This window comes from Castor canadensis, chromosome 6 (assembly GCF_047511655.1).
Source record: "Castor canadensis chromosome 6, mCasCan1.hap1v2, whole genome shotgun sequence".
Classification (NCBI taxonomy): domain Eukaryota; kingdom Metazoa; phylum Chordata; class Mammalia; order Rodentia; family Castoridae; genus Castor; species Castor canadensis.
In genome coordinates, this window is record NC_133391.1 from 137,898,128 (window position 1) to 137,914,438 (window position 16,311).

Sequence of the window (16,311 nt, forward strand, 5' to 3'; positions counted from 1 at the left end):
GTTAAATTATATTTATTTGAAATGGTTTTGAGTTTTATTAAAAGATTTTTGATGATTTATCAAAACAAGCATAAAGTTACCCATTAATCTGTATGGCTGAGGAACACATATTAACTCAAATTAATTAGCTTCCTGAACTTTCTGCTCACCCATTAAGGACAATTTTTTCTAGCTTTCCATTTCTTCCCACTCTTCTTTCTTGTCAGAATGTTTCTCTGATGTCTCATCAGAACCTTAGCCTTTATGTGTATTGTACAAAGAAAAAAGTTTAAAAAAAGCCAAGAGCCTATCAAACTCTACCATAAAAAGAGCAGAGAATTAATGTTTGAGTGGAGAAAAAGAAAAAGGAAGTAATTAAAATCTGATGGGGTAAAAAATAAAAGTATACTTGTATAAGACAGGCTTGGAGATAGGTTGGTGGGGGAACATGTCTCTCAGGCGATTTGGGGAGATGATAAATGTGGTGAAGAAAAACTTGGAAAGAAATTTTCTAAATGCCGTTATGTGTAAAGAATAGACTTGGAAGGTTGACATATGTTTTGTGAACTCAAAGGAACTTTTAATTACTGTGCAGCTATGTTTGGTAGGATGTCTAAGATTTTTATGCAAAGAGTGGAATGCATGTGTGCCTCCCTGGATATATGTGGGCAAAACTGTTAATAAACTCAGTTACCTCAGTGAATGTCATTGTGTTGGACCACAGGAGCATTTCTGGTATAAAACTCATGTTTTTCTTGCTGCATCTTTTTTTTCTACTTTGGAAACTTTTTTTCCTAATTTTTTTATGTGCTGGTAGTACATTGTGGCATTTATAAAAGCTCTTATTATGTATCAAATATATCATACTTGACTTTACTCCCTCCATCATTTTTAATATAATGAAAATAAGTAATTTTGTTGCTTTGGTAGTAAGTTTTGTGATCCTCTAGATCACTTTATATACTAGATTTTGCTTACCACTTAGAAAAAAATAAAACTTAAAAAGGAAAATATATTTTCTTCTCTATATTTTAGAGAAGTTTAAACAATCACCTGTTACCTGTCTTCTTCAGTTACTGTAATACTCATGTTTTCTACTTCTTTAAGAGTAATCATCCAATTTATTTAACCTAATTGTTCATAATATTGAGTAGACAATACAGTTTCTTGGGAAGTTTTAAAAATCTTATGCCTGGGCCAGAGTCATACCTGAGACTTTCTGATGTAATTATTAAGAGGAGTTGAGATCTAAACATTAGGAAAAAACATGATTCCAAATAATCTTTCATTTTGACAGAGATACTAACATATGGGCTCCTTTTTCCTCTTGATAAAATGTCAATTTGTTTTTTTTTTAATTTTAGGACAGTTTTGTATTTTTAAAAATCATGGCAAAGATTATAATGAGAACTTCCATAAAAACATATGGAATATTTAGAAAAATTAATAAATCAATACTGCTACATCATTAAGGTAGTAGATAAAAATATATTTTTAGTCAGATTTTCCCAATCAGTTCTTACCCAGCATCATTTTATGTGTTTAAGATCTTATCCATAATACCACATTGCATTTGGTAATAATATCCTCTTAGGCTGCTCTTGATTGTTTGCATATTTTAGACTTTCTTTTATTTTAATGAATGTGCAGTTTTGAGGAGAACTGACAATATATCCCATAGAATGTTTGACACTTGGGATTTGATTGATGGTTTTTCATTATTAGATTGTGTTAATGTGTCGTGTGAGGAAGATCACAGATGTAAAGAATCATTCTGATTACATCAAGTCTAGGACAAGCAATGCTATCAACATTCCTTTTCACTGTTGGTATTAACCTAGATCACCTGGCTTCAGGTAGGGTTTGTCAGCCTTCTCCTTTAAAGTCACTTTGCCTTCCCCAATCATTCCATATTGTGCTCTTTGGAAGATTCTAACTGCATATAGACCACACTTAGGGAATAGGGAGTATTACTGCACTCCTTTAAGGACAGAGCATTGCATACATTATTCTGAACAGAAACTTTATTTATTCTTATCCATTATTACTTAGTCAAAATTTTATATCAGAATATGAATTATAATCCGATATTACTTTTTAATCACATTGCTCAGATTGTTCCATCTTTGGTCATTAAGACTTCTCTCACTTGACCCTTGTGTCCCTTTGAAATATTTCCATTATTGCAAGTATGTGCTGTTTTTCGTTTTTGTTTTTTAGATTTTTTTCACACTTCCTGCATCAACAGTATGCTTCTGGCTCATGTTGTTTACTTCTTATCCTGTTCTGAATCACCCTTTTCTGAGGGGTCCCTTGATAATCTCACTGCATGATGGTATTTTGAAATCAAGATTTAGATAGTACCTTTGCTCATTCCAACAGGGCTGTCATAGCTAAACCCTCTCAACTAACAAAACAAACTTACATACACAAACATACTACACATTATCCTGTATAGATATAAATATATTTGTATGTATAAACATCTGGATCTATATATAGCTAAATAAGTGTTCATACTAACGTCTCCAACTTTAGTCCATTATCATGTGGAATATTCTAGACTCCTTCTTGCTTATTTGTAACTCATCCCTCAGCAGCAAGACCCAGTCAGTTCTAGTATATGTGTATAGTTATTTCATAATCTGCAGTCCATGGGAAACAACATTATCAGTTAGAGTCCAAGTCTTATGTACAGGTATTTTTGACACTGATTTCCAAAGGGACTCAGATTGGAGTTTTATTATTCCACCCATCTCCATAAGACTGTTTCATAGAGTTGTAATGTATTTGTATTCTTCCATCATAATCTGCATTTCATCCTGAGATTTTCTGACTCCTACATTACTTTTTAAATTTGCATACCATAAATCTTTGTAGAGACAAGATCTCATTGCTTTTAAAAATACTTCTCTAGTGTTTTCAGTATGACATGTTTCTCATCTTTTTAAATAATCACTCATGTGCTATCTTTTCCATCTACCCTCAGGTAAGTAAATGATTTTCTCTTTGTGCCTTTGCACTTAACCTATTATTGAATTATTTACATTATTATTTTGTATGCTAATCTTTCATATTACATTATGTATTTTCTGAGTTTTGACAATTTTTTTTTCAAATTGAAACCTACAATACCAAAGTAGGACATATGATCCTTCAACAATACTTACTAAAAACTTATACAATGAAGGAATAGATTGATAGCTGGGTGGATGGATGAACAGATTTTTCTCATCTCTACACTTAATTTATATATTTTCTTTATTCACTTTGACCCATAAATTTAAAAGTAGTCAACCATCCCAATAAATTTAGTATTATCCTGTGTTAAACTCTGTTTCTCTGTTTTAATCTCAATATAGGCAATCAATACAAATGAAGACAAATTACAAATTAAACTAAATAAAACACAAGGTATTATCTATTTCTTAGAAATTCATAGTTAAGACTTTTTGAATTGCCTTCTAATTTTGAATTAATCTCACAATGTTAGGGATCAAATCGTATAGTTTAGAATAAAATAATACAATCTAGATTGATGCTGTCCAGTAGCTTTCTATAGTGGTGGAAATGGACTATATTCAACACTGTTCAATAAGGTAGCCACTCACTATATTTAGCTATTGAGCATTTGAAATGTGGCTAGTGTGAGAAAAGTATATTTAGTTTTATTTATGATAATTAATTCATTAAATATAACAGCTATTTCAGTTTAGTTCCTATTGCATTGCAAAAATAGTTCTAATTTGTTGTAATAATAGGATGAAGACAATTTGTAGGGAGACTTTACCTAGAATGGTATAAAAGGCTATTATTTCTCCTCTACACTTATGTTTTTAGAAATCTCCTAATTTTTCAGAACTTTGTTATTTCATGTTAAACCCTGAATATCCCTGCCTTCATCTATTTTGTGCTGTTAAAGAGAATACCATAGACTAGGTAGTTTATGGAGAACAGAAATTTTCTATCACAAGTCTGAATGCAGGGAAGTCCAATATCAAGGTGCTGGCCTGTGGGGAGGGTTTTCTTGCTGTGCTTTCCTGCAGCAGAAGGCAGGAATGTAAGATAACATATCCAGGAAAGAGATACAGAGAAGCAAAAGAGGACCAAACTCAATTTTATTTCACTTCCACTCTTAGCAATGATAAAAGACATTAAACCCATCAGGGCAGAGCCCTCATGACTTAATCAACTTTTGTTAGACCTCTCGTCCAGACATTTTTGCAATGGCAGTTATTTCCAACGCATGAACTTGGTGGGGGGTATATTCAAACCATAGCAATTTCTGAGAGTTCATTTATCTCAGAAAGGTGGCTGGCAAACATTATATTCCTTCGTTCTTTCCTTTCTTTCTTCCTTCAACAAACAAATGGTTGAAAATCTTCAATGCCACAGGCAGTATTCTAAATATTTGACCTATTTGACATAAAATAAAATCCTAGTAATCCTGGATATTATATATTATTGGGGAGATATGCAGAAATTTTTTTTATTATTATTTTATTTTATTATTCATATGTGCATACAAGGCTTGGGTCATTTCTCCCCCCTGCCCCCACCCCCTCCCTTACCACCCACTCTGCCCCCTCCCTCTCCCTGCCACCCCCTCAATATCCAGCAGAAACTATTTTCCCCTTATTTCTAATTTTGTTGTAGAGAGAGTATAAGCCATAATAGGAAGGAACAAGGGTTTTTGCTGGTTGAGATAAGGATAGCTATACATGGAGTTGATTCACAATAATTTCCTGTGCATGTGTGTTACCTTCTAGGTTAATTCTTTTTGATCTCACCTTTTCTCTAGTTTCCAGTCCCCTTTTCCTATTGGCCTCAGTTGCTTTTAAGGTATCTGCTTTAGTTTCTCTATGTTAAGGGCAAGAAATGCTAGCTAATTTTTTAGGTGTCTTACCTATCCTCACCCCTCCCTTGTGTGCTCTTGCTTTTATCATGTGCTCAAAGTCCAATCCCCTTGTTGTGTTTGCCCTTGATCTAATGTCCACATATGAGGGAGAACATACGATTTTTGGTCTTTTGGGCCAGGCTAACCTCACTCAGAATGATTTTCTCCAATTCCATCCATTTACCAGCGAATGATAACATTTCTTTCTTCTTCACGGCTGCATAAAATTCCATTGTGTATAGATACCACATTTTCTTAATCCATTCATCCGTGGTGGGGCATCTTGGCTGTTTCCATAACTTGGCTATTGTGAAAAGTGCCACAATAAACATGGGTGTGCAGGTGCCTCTGGATTCTACCAATCCACGAGCATGGGAGATCTCTCCACTTTCTATAGTCTTGGGTATATCCCCAAGAGTGGTATTGCTGGATCAAATGGTAGATCAATGTCTAGATTTTTAAGTAGCCTCCAAATTTTTTTCCAGAGTGGTTGTACTAGTTTACATTCCCACCAACAGTGTAAGAGGGTTCCTTTTTCCCCGCATCTTCGCCAACACCTGTTGTTGGTGGTGTTGCTAATGATGGCTATTCTAACAGGGGTGAAGTGGAATCTTAGTGTAGTTTTATTTTGCATTTCCTTTATTGCTAGAGATGGTGAGCATTTTTTCATGTGTTTTTTTGGCCATTTGAATTTCTTCTTTTGAGAAAGTTCTGTTTAGTTCACTTGCCCATTTCTTTATTGGTTCATTAGTTTTGGGAGAATTTAGTTTTTTAAGTTCCCTATATATTCTGGTTATCAGTCCTTTGTCTGATGTACAGCTGGCAAATATTTTCTCCCACTCTGTGGGTGTTCTCTTCAGTTTAGAGACCATTTCTTTTGATGAACAGAAGCTTTTTAGTTTTATGAGGTCCCATTTATCTATGCTATCTCTTAGTTGTTGTGCTCTGGGGTTTTGTTGAGAAAGTTCTTACCTATACTTACTAACTCCAGAGTATTTCCTACTCTTTCCTGTATCAACTTTAGAGTTTGTGGTCTGATATTAAGATCCTTGATCCATTTTGAGTTAATCTTGGTATAGGGTGATATACATGGATCTAGTTTCAGTTTTTTGCAGACTGCTAACCAGTTTTCCCAGCAGTTTTTGTTGAAGAGGCTGCTCTTTCTCCATCGTATATTTTTAGCTCCTTTGTCAAAGACAGTTGGTTATACTTTTGTGGCTTCAAATATGGGTCCTCTGTTCTGTTCCACTGGTCTTCATGTCTGTTTTTGTGCCAGTACCATGCTGTTTTTATTGTTATTGCTTTGTAATATAGTTTGAAGTCAGGTTTCATGATACCTCCAGCATTGTTCTTTTGACTGAGTATTGCCTTGGCTATTCGTGGCTTTGTGTGTTTCCATATAAATTTCACAGTAGATTTTTTGATCTCTTTAATGAATGTCATTGGAATTTTGATGGAAATTGCATTAAACATGTAGATTACTTTTGAGAGTATCGACATTTTTACTATGTTGATTCTACCAATCCATGAGCATGGGAGATCTCTCCATTTTCTATAGTCTTCCTCAATCTCTTTCTTCAGAAGTTTATAGTTTTCCTTGTAGAGGTCATTCACATCTTTTGATAGGGTTATACCTAGGTATTTGATTTTTTTTGAGGCTATTGTAAATGGAATTGTTTATATACATTCTTTTTCAGTTTGCTCATTGTTAGTGTATAGAAATGCTAATGATTTTTCTATGTTGATTTTATATCCTGCTACCTTGCTATAGCTATTGATGATGTCTAGAAGCTTCTGAGTAGAGTTTTTTGAGTCTTTAGGGTATAGGATCATGTCATCTGCCAATAGGGATATTTTGACAGTTTCTTTACCTATTTGTATTCCTTTTATTCCTTCTTCTTGCCTAACTGCTCTGTCTAGGGATTCCAGTACTATGTTGAATAGGAGTGGAGATAGTGGAGATAGTGGGCATCCTTGTCTGGTTCCTGATTTTAGAGGGAATGGTTTCAATTTTTCTCCGTTAAGTATAATGCTGGCTGTAGGTTTGTCATATATAGCTTTTATAATGTTGAGGTACTTTCCTTCTATTAGTTTTCTTAGAGCTTTTATCATGAAATGGTGTTGGATCTTATCAAAGGCTTTTTCTGCATCTATTGAGATGATGAAGTGGTTTTTGTCTTTGCTTCTGTTAATGTGGTTTATTACGTTTATTGATGTTCGTATGTTGAACCACCCCTGCATCCCTGGGATGAAGCCTCCTTCATGGTGAATAATCTTTTTGATGTGTTGTTGAATTCGGTTTGCCATTATTTTGTTGAAGATTTTTGCGTCAATGTTCATTAAGGAGATTGGCCTATAGTTCTCCTTTTTGGAGGTGTCTTTGCCTGGTTTTGGGATAAGTGTAATACTGGCTTCATAAAATGTGTTTGGCAGTTTTCCTTCCCTTTCTATTTCATGGAACAGATTAAGGAGGGTTAGTATCAGTTCTTCTTTAAAGGTCTGATAGAATTCAGCAGAGAATCCATCAGGTACTGGACTTTTCTTTTTGGGGAGACTCTTGATTGCTGCTTCAATTTCATTTTGTGTTATAGATCTATTCAGGTGATTAATTTCCTCTTGGTTCAGTTTTGGATGGTCATAAGTATCTAGAAATCTGTCCATTTCATTAAAATTTTCAAATTTATTTGAATAAAGTTCTCAAAGTAGTCTGATGATTTCCTGGACTTCCATGGTGTTTGTTGTTATCTCCCCTTTTGCATTCCTGATTCTACTAATTTGGGTTTTTTCTCTCCTAATGTTAGTCTGGTTTGCCAGGGGTCTGTCAATCTTGTTTATTTTTTCAAAGAACCAACTTTTTGTTTCATTAATTCTTTGTATGGTTTTTTAGGTTTCTATTTCATTGATTTCAGCTCTTGTTTTTATTATTTCTCTCCTATTTGTTTTGGGATTTGCTTGTTCTTGTTTTTCTAGGAGTTTGAGATGTATCATTAGGTCATTGATTTGGGATCTTTTAGTCTTTTTAATATATGCACTCATGGCTATAAACTTTCCTCTCAGGACTGCCTTAGCTGTGTCCCATAGGTTCTGGTAGGTTGTGTTTTCATTTTCATTGACTTCCAGGAACTTTTAAATTTCCTCTTTTATTTCATGGATGATCCATTCTTCATTAAGTAATGAGTTATTTAGTTTCCAGCTGTTTGCATGTTTTTTGTTTTTCTTTTGTTGTTGAATTCTACTTTTACTGCATTGTGATCAGATAGTATGCATGGTATAATTTCTATTTTCTTATATTTGCTGAGACTTGCTTTGTGCCCTAGGATATGATCTATTTTGGAGAAGGTTCCATGGGCTGCTGAAAAGAATGTATATTGTGTAGAAGTTGGATGAAATGTTCTGTAGACATCAACCACGTCTATTTGATCTATTGCATATTTTAGATCTTGGATTTCTTTATTGATTTTTTGTTTGGATGACCTATCTATTGATGATAGTGGGGTGTTAAAGTCTCCCACAACCACTGTGTTGGCGTTTATATATGCTTTTACGTCTTTCAGGGTATGTTTGATGAAATTGGGTGCGTTGACATTGGGTGCATACAGGTTGATAATTATTATTTCCTTTTTGTATATTTCCCCTTTTATTAGTATGGAATGTCCTTCTTTGTCTCCTTTGATCAATGTAGGTTTGAAGTCTACTTTGTCAGAGGTAAGTATTGCTACTCCTGCCTGTTTTCGGGGCCATTGGCTTGGTAAATCTTCTTCCAGCCTTTCTCCTTAGCCTATGATTATTTCTGTCGGTGAGATGGGTCTCCTGTAAGCAGCAAATTGTTGGATCTTCCTTTTTAATCCATTTCGTCAAGCGGTGCCTTTTGATGGGTGTGTTAAGTCTGTTAACGTTAAGCATTAGTACTGATAGGTATGTGGTGATTCCTGTCATTTAGTTGTCTTAGTTGTTTGAAGGTTTGATTGTGTGTACCTAAGTTGAGGTTACTCTCTACTGTCTTTCTTTTTCTTTTCCTGTGGTTTGGTGACGCTTGTCTTTTCTTGGTTAAGTTGGGTTTCACTTTCTGTGTGCAGAATCCCTTGAAGAATCCTTTGTAGTGGTGGCTTTGTGGTCACATATTGTTTTAGTTTCTGCTTTTCATGGAAGACTTTTATTGCTCCGTCTATTTTGATTGATAGTTTTGCTGTGTAGAGTATCCTGGGGTTGAAGTTGTTTTCATTCAGTGCTTGGAAGATCTCACCCCACACTCTTCTTGTTTGTAATGTTTCTGTTGAGAAGTCTGCTTTGATTTTGATGGCTTTACCTTTGTATGTTACTTGTTTTTTCTCTCTTACAGCCTTCAATATTCTTTCCTTAGTTTCTGAACTTGTTTTTTAATGATGATATGTCGTGGGGTAGTTCTATTTTGATCTGGTCTGTTTGGTGTCCTGGAGACTTCTTGCATCTGTATGGGAATATCTTTCTCTAGATTTGGGAAATTTTCCATTATTATTTTGTTGAATATATTACGCATTCCCTTTGCTTGCACCTCTTCTCCTTCTTTGATGCCCATGATTCTCAAGTTTGATCTTTTGATGGAGTCAGTGAGTTCTTGCATTTTCTTTTCACAGGTCTTGAGTTGTTTAATTAATAGTTCTTCAGTTTTTCCTTTAATTACCATTTCATCTTCAAGTTCTGAGATTCTGTCTTCTGTTTGTTCTATTCTGCTGGATTGGCCTTCCGTTTTGTTTTGCAGTTCTGTTTTGTTCTTTTTTCTGAGGTTTTCCATATCCTGGCTGGTTTCCTCTTTAATGTCTATTTTTGTCCTGAGTTCATTTATCTGTTTATTCATCCTGTTCTCTCTTTCACTTTGGTGTTTATACAGTGTTTCTATGGTTTCCTTTATTTCTTCTTTTGCTTTTTCAAATTCTCTATTTTTGTTTTCTTGGAATTTCTTGAGTGTCTCCTGTACATTTTGGTTGACCCTATCCAGAATCATCTCTATAAAATTCTCATTGAGTACCTGTAATATGTCTTCTTTTAAATTATTCTTGTGGGCTTCATTGGATCCTTTGGCATAGTTTATCTTCGTTTTGTTGGAGTCTGGATCTGAGTACCTGTTTTCTTCATTCCCCTCTGGTTCCTGTACTAATTTTTTGCTGTGGGGAAACTGGTTTCCCTGTTTTTTCTGTCTTCCCGTCATTGTCTTTAGTGTTGTTACTGTCCCTGTACTGTGTGCAATTAAGTATTTTCTAGCTTGCAATAATAACAATGGTAATATTTAGAATGGAAGGGTGAGCTGAGATGGAAAGCAAGAAGTTAAAGAAATGGGAGAAACAAATACACAGACTTGAAGGAGAAAAGAGAACAAGGTATCAGACAAGAAGGTTTCAAAGGTATAAACAGGGAGCTTTAGTGTACTAATTGACAGTAAGCTGAACAGACATTAGAGAGACAGAGAGAGGATTGAAAATCAAAAATAAAAAAAATAAAGATAAGAATAAAAATAAAAAATAAGTAAATGAAAGAAAAATCTATATATAAAAATGTATTAAAATAAAATGAAAAAATAGAAAATTTTTAAAAAACAAAAAAACCTCCAAGTTCAAATGCAATGAAGTTTCAGTCTTAATAATTTGGGTGTCCATCTCAGTCTCCAGTCCTGGAGATGGTGCCTCAGATGTTGTTCTGTAGTTGTCTCATCAAAGGGGACGCATAAAGTAGAACAAAACTACACACACGCACAAAAAAAAACCCCACCAAGTGTCCCAAGTTCAAATGCAATACAATTTCAGTAAGTTTTTCAGCTTGCAGGTGTAATTTGGTTGTTCTCTCATCACGGGTAGGGAGACAAAGAAAAAAAGAGTCTGGAGACAGTTCTGAGAATGGTATCTGCAGCTGTGGTCTACCTGCCCACTGCTGTCAACTTGGTGTTGCTGGCGGCATTATTTATGCAGATCTCAGGGGTGAGCTTAGCACTCACCTGGCCACACAGGCTTTGCTTGATCAGAGTTCTCCTGTGCGGGAGCCTCTGCTACAAGCTTTCCCCTTTCCAAGCACACTGGGAAAGGTGACACTGCACTCGCATTCTTGGGCCTGCATGTTTATTTACAGTTCATGTGGGAAGTAAGTCTTCCCCCGTCTCCTGTGCAGTTCTCCTCCCACTGTCACTTTCACAAGCTTTCCTGCTCCTGATTACTGAGTGGTGCTGCCTGTTCCTGCCAGCTACTATGTTTGCTTACAGCTCACGTGGGAAGTAGGTCTTCCCTCCTCTCCTGTGGAGTTTTCCTCCCTCCGCCACTCTCACAAGCTTTACCTCTTCTGGTTGCTGGGCGTGCGCCCCAGCTCCCGCCAGAGCCTCACGTGCCTGCCCAGCTTGTTTAATTACAGTCATGGGAAGGATTCCCTTTCCCCAATCTTCTGTGCTCAGTGTGCCCCACCCTCTCTACCACGTGGCTTTATTGTTCTTATTGCTTATTACTCAGTTTCTCTTTTTTCCCTGGGTGGAGGTTGGTCTGTCCAGGGGGTTATGCTGCTCTGGCCCAAGCTTGCCTGTGGGAGTACCGCGGTACCATGAAGCTCACCTGGTCCACGTCTTCCCAAGCCATCTGGGCGCGGGCAACTGGCGGCCTGGGGGCCCTCCTGGTTTCTCTGTTTAACATAAAGTGGAGATTCTCTGTGCTGGCTGGAAGTGTGGAGGGGTCAAAGTTATGCCTCTTCTCAGTGATTATGCCTGCAAAGTGTGTCTCCAGCGTCTTTCCAAGATTTCACTATAGGAGGCTCACTTTCTGCTTCCTCCCTCTAGCTGCCATCTTGGAATCCTCTGCAGTAATTTTTTAAAACAATGAATATATGAAGTAGTTCCACATAGTAATGAATGTCATGACAAGCAATAGTATAACAGGTTAATGAAAGGCTGGGCATAAAACCAAAAGGAGACAATTAGCCATTTAATGATGTGAAAGAGATGTAATATAAGCAGCGTTGATGAGTTTTAGGACCAAAGCAGTGCAAGTATTGGTAGGGCAAAGAGAATGGTTGATAGAGTTATTAAAATATGAGCTCAAAGTGGTGTCCAGAAAAGACAACTGGTGGACATACTGAGAATATGATGTATTCATAAGGTGACTAACATAGCGACAAACTAAGAACTCTTAGTTCATTTACAAAGGTAGTGAATAGTGAAAAATAAGTAGAGTTAATGAACTATAGATCTTTATGAGGTAGAAAAATTGTTGGAGGTAGAACAGTAAAGTGATCTGGAAATGTTAAAAGTGGTAAGTTGAATGAAGGTTTTGAAGTTAGTTAAGCTATTGGAAATAATAAATTCTTGAATGTTACACTAAAGTAGTGTAATGTATGTAATAAACCATATCTGGTTTATTATGTTTATTGATTTTCATATGTTGAACCACCCCTGCAATCCTGGGATGAAGCCTACTTGATCATGGTGAATAATCTTTTTGATGTGTTGTTGATTTCAGTTTGCCATTATTTTGTTGAGGATTTTTGCATCAATGTTCATTAAGGAGATTGGCTTATAGTTCTCCTTTGCCTGGTAATACTGGCTTCATAAAATAAGTTAGGCAGTTTTCCTTCCCTTTGTATTTCATGTAACAGTTTAAGGAGACTTAGTATTAGTTCTTCTTTAAAGGTATGATAGAATTCAGCAGAGAATCCATTAGGTCCTGGTCTTTTCTTTTTTGGGAGACTATTGCTGCTTCAATATCATTTTGTGTTATAGATCTATTCAAGTGATTAATGTCCTCTTGGTTCAATTTTGGATAGTCATAAGTATATAGAAATCTGCCCATTTATTGAAGACTTTCAAATTTATTATAATATAGGTTCTCGAAGTAATCTCTGACGATTTCCTGGATTTCTGTGGTGTTTATTGTTATCACCCCTTTTGCATTTCTGATTTTACTGATTTGGGGTTTTTTTCTCCTCATTTTACTCAGGTTTGCCAGGGGTCTGTCAATCTTGTTTTTTTTTTTTTTTTTTCCAATGACCCAACATCTGTTTCATTGATTCTTTGTTCTTTTTTTTGTTTCTATTTCATTTATTTCAGCCTTTATTTTTATTATATCTCTCTTTCTGTTTGTTTTGTGTTTTGCTTATTCTTGTTTTTCTAGTTTGACATGTAGCATTAGATCATTGATTTGAGATCTTTCTGTCCTTTTAATGTATGCACTCATGGCTATAAACTTTCCTCTGAAGGCTGCCTTTCCCATGTTCCATAGGTTCTGGTAGGTCGTGTTTTCATTTTCATTAACTTCCAAGAACCTTTTAATTTCCTCTTTTATTTCATCAATGATCCACTGATCATTGAGCAATGTGTTGTTCAGCTCCCAACTGTTTGCATGTTTTTTACTGTTGCGTTTGTTGTTACGTTCTAGTTTTAATGCATTGTGATCAGAAAGAATGTATGGGATTGTTTCTGTTTTCTTAAATTTGCTGAGGCTTGCTTTCTGCCCTAAGTCACAATCAATTTTGGAGTAAGTTCCATAGGCTGCTGAGAAGAATGTATATTGTGCAGAAGTTCCATGAAATATTCTGTAAACATTGGCTAGGTCCATTTGATCTATGGTGTGATTTAGATCTAGGATTTCTTTACAGATTTTTTTTTTGGATGACCTATCTATTGGTGATGGGGGGGTATTAAGGTCTCCCACTACCACTATGTTGGAGTTTTTATATGTTTTTAGGTCCTTCAGAGTATGTTTGATGAAATTGGGTAAATTGACGTTGGGTGCATATAAGTTGATAGTTGTTATTTCCTTTTGGTGTATTTCCCCTTTTATTAGTATGGAATGTCCTTTTTTATCTCATTTGATCAATGTAAGTTTGAAGTCTACTTAGTCCAAGGTAAGTATTCCTACCTCTGCCTGTTTTCAGTGGCCATTGGTTTGGTAAATCTTCTTCCAGCCTTTCACCCTCAGCCAGTGCTTGTTTCTGTCTATGAGATGGGTCTCTTGTAAGCAACAAACTGTTGGATCTTCCTTTTCAATCCCATTTGCCAAATGGTGTCTTTTGATGGAAGAATTTAGTCCATTAACATTCAGTGTTAGTATTGCTAGGTACATGGTGATTCCTGTCATTTGGTTGTCTTTGTTGTTTAAGGGTTTGATTGTGTGCAGCTAAATCAGTGTTACTCTCTGATTCCTTGCCTTTTCTTCTCCTGTAGTTTGGTACTGCCTGTCCTCTCATGGTTTTGTATGCTTTCAGTTTCTGTGTGCAGGATTCTTTGAAGAATCTTTTGTAGTGATGGCTTGGTGGTCATATATTGTTGTAGCTTCAGCTTATTATGGAAGACTTTTATTGCTCCATCTATTTTGAATGATAGTTTTGCTAGGTAGAGTATCCTAGGGTTGAAGTTATTTTCATTCAGTGCCCAGAATACCTCACTCCATGCTCTTCTTTCTTTTAAGGTTTCCATTGAGAAATCTGCTGTGATTTTGATGCGTTTACCTTTGTATGTTATTTGTTTTTCCTCTCTTACAGCCTTCAGTATTCTTTCTCTATTCTCTCTGCTTGTTGTTTTAATGCTAATATGTCATGGAGTAGTTCTATTTTGGTCAGGTCTGTTTGGTGTCCTGGAGGCTTCCTGTACCTGAATAGGCATAGTTTTCTGTAGATTTGGGAAATTTTCTCTTATTATTTGTTGTGAGTTCCTTTTTCTTGCACCTCTTCTCTTTCTTTAATACCCGTGACTCTCAGGTTTGGTCTTTTGATGGAGTCAGTGAGTTTGTGCATATTCCTTTCATAGGTTTTGAGTTGTTTGAGTCATAGTTCTTCAGTTTTTCCTTTAATTTCCATTTAATCTTCAAGTTCTGAGATTCTCTTTTCTGCTTGTTTTAGTCTGCTCAAGTGGTCTTCCATTGTGTTTTGTATTTCCATTTCATTTTTTTTTCTGAGATTTTTCATATCATGGGTCACTCATCTTTAATATTGTTAATTTTTTACCTTAGTTCATTTGTCTCTCTATTTCTGGTGATCTATGTTTCATTTTGATATTTGTTTAGGGCTCCTATGAGTTAACTTACTTGTTTTTGTGTCTTCTCATATTCTTTATTTTTCTTGCCCTGGAATTTCTTGAGTGCCTCCTGTACGCTTTGGTTGACCTTGTCTTGTAACATCTCCATGAAATTCTCAGTGATTTCTTATAGGATTTCTTCTTTTAGGGTCTTCTTGTGGACTTTGTTAGGTTCCTTGGGATAGTCTATCTTTGTTTTTTGGGGGTCTGGAAGTGAGTATCCATTTTCTTCATTTCCCTCTGTACTAATTTATTTTGTGCGGAGTATGGTTTCCATCCCTTTTTCATCTACCCATCATTCCACTTGGTGCTGTTTCTGTCCTTGTTCTGTGTGTAATTTAGTATTACCTAACTTACAGTAGTAAATGTAATAAGACCAAAAAAGAAAGAGAAAGAAGAAAAAGAAAGGAAAGGAAGAAAAAACTAATAGGGAACAAAAGAAATCAATAGTCAAAGATGATGTACTAACCAACAGTGAACAAGACAAGGACTTAGAGAGAAAGAGAAAAAAGAAAAAAGAAAAAACAAATTACAGGTTCAGGAACAATGCAGTTTTGGTCTTAGTAGTTCTGATGTTACTCCTTCAGCATCCAGTCCTGGTGTTGGTATTTAAGCAGTAGCTTTGTTGTAGTCTTGCCAGGTGTTTGGGTCAGAAGACAGCTTTGTGAACTGCTATCTGCCCTATTTCAGGCAGCGACTGTCAGCTGGCTACTTTTACAGGCTTTGTTTACTGAAAGTTCACATGGGGACCAGCTCCTTGCTTCTCCCTCCTTCTCTGGTGCACTCAAAATATCCCACCCTCTCTGCTGGGTGTCCTTTTCAGTTCCTTGTTTATTATTCAATTTTTTTGCTTTTTTTTTGTGGGGTGGGGGTCAGACTGTCCAGGGGGCTATGCTGGTTTATCCCAGGGGTGGCTGGTGGCTATGGGAATACCGCATGCTGCTTATTTGCTCACCTGTTGCATCTCCCAAGAAGGTTTGGAGCCAGCGTCTGGCAGCGAGGGAACCCTCCTGGTTTCTCAGTGTAACATGGCATGGAAAAGCTTTGTATGGGCTTGGGTTCAGCATCTCAGTGAGATTTTTGATTTACAGAGCTCATGCTGTCTGCTTCCTCCCCTCTAGTTGCCATCTTGGATCTTCCTGTCTGTATTTTCAAGTGGGAGAAACATTCACTTTAGCAAAAATAGGCCTGTATTGCTGAACTGAAGAGGCACATGTGTCTTCCCCTTATATTTGATATTTAACTTCTAATCCTAGTGTGATGGCACATGGAAGGTGGAGCATTTAAGAGGTAATTAAGTCATGAAAGTGAATCACTCATGACTGTGATTAATACACTTATAGATAAGGATACACTTATAGATAGGGCTAGCTATCTCTTTTTCTATAATATAAGGATACAAAGAAATGGAAAGTCT

The 16,311-nt window shown here is 36.1% G+C and overlaps 1 protein-coding gene across 1 annotated transcript in view; it reads left to right on the forward strand.

The window, feature by feature from the left end:
• Hcn1 (hyperpolarization activated cyclic nucleotide gated potassium channel 1) overlaps window positions 1–16,311 on the forward strand; it is a 372,019-nt gene that overhangs the window by 323,939 nt on the left and 31,769 nt on the right. The gene's annotated exons all lie outside the window — the stretch shown is intronic.